This window comes from Cucurbita maxima, unplaced genomic scaffold (assembly GCF_002738345.1).
Source record: "Cucurbita maxima cultivar Rimu unplaced genomic scaffold, Cmax_1.0 Cma_Scf00597, whole genome shotgun sequence".
NCBI classification, from domain to species: Eukaryota; Viridiplantae; Streptophyta; class Magnoliopsida; order Cucurbitales; family Cucurbitaceae; genus Cucurbita; species Cucurbita maxima.
Genome location: NW_019272613.1, coordinates 5,409 through 6,773, shown reverse-complemented (window position 1 = coordinate 6,773; position 1,365 = coordinate 5,409).

Genomic DNA, 1,365 nt, shown 5'->3' with positions numbered 1-1,365 from the left:
CCATCAATTATTTTAATATTTAACATATCAAATATGTTAATATGTTTTGATATTATATTTCAAGACTATAGGAACTTACTCAGAGGACTTGAGAGTTATGTTGGCCCACAATGCATCTCATGGACGATGCAAAACTATGGTGGCGCTCGAAGGTGAATTGTATAAAAAACTAGTCATGCACCAAAAAATCATGGGAAGACCATTGATGGAATTGAAGCAATCGACGCTCCCCTGGATGGGTTTCCAATTAAAGACCTAACGTTTGATGTTGAATCTTTTGAAGAAAAAGCCCCACGATCGAACACTTCGAAATGTCGCGGCAGCTCTAAGAACTCTACCATACGACCTGAGAGTTGAGGGCTACAGGAACTTTCTCATACAACCTGAGAGCTACGTTAGCCGCAATGCATCTCATGGACGATGCAAAACTATGATAGTGCTCGAAAGTGAATGGTATAAAAAAGGGTCATGCACCATATACCTCATGGGAAGATCGTTGATGGAATCGATGCAATCGACGCTCCCCTGGATGGGTTGCCAATCAAAGACCTAACATTTGATGTTGACTCTTTTGAAGAAAGAGCCACACAATCGAACAGCTCGAAACATCTCGGTAGCTCTGAGAACTCTAACACACAGGGAATGAAGTGTCGAAGAGTTAGACATTAAGCAAAAGATCATGTTAAAACTCTTCAGCGATCTGACAAAAGACTTCAGGACATCTGCACCAAAAATTCATTGTCGTTTAGCAGTTATGATATCTGGCTTTTACCGAGCAAACCTGGGTTCCTGCACCAAAAATTCATTGTCGTTTAGCAGTTATGATATCTGGCTTTTACCGAGCAAACCTGGGTTCAATTCTCGACGATGGAATATTATTTTCTTATTTCATTTTATTTTACGGTTTCTATCTTAGATTAAAAATACTTTTATGAACTTGGTACCTTTGTTAGAGTTATGTTATAGATATTTGATTCAATTTCATTAAAAATACTTTTATGAACTTGGTACCTTTGTTAGAGTTATGTTATAGATATTTGATTCAATTTCAATAACAGGGGTTGAGGTGATTCAAACGATTAATGCGATAATCCAGTCGTTTTCGAGGTTTCTCTTGTTGAATGACATCATGGTTGAGATGAGCACGTGATTCAAATGGTTAATGTGATAATCCAGTCGTTTTCGAGGTCTCTCTTGTTGAACTACATCATGGTTGAGATGAGCACCCGAGTGAGTTTGACAAGTTGGGCTATAGAGAACCACACCTCAAGCCAAGTTCATGTGGGCTTAACAAGCTTAAAATCCAAGAACACAACCCCTTAAATGGAAACCGGGATGCTAAGGAATTAAAAAGCTTTATTTTTG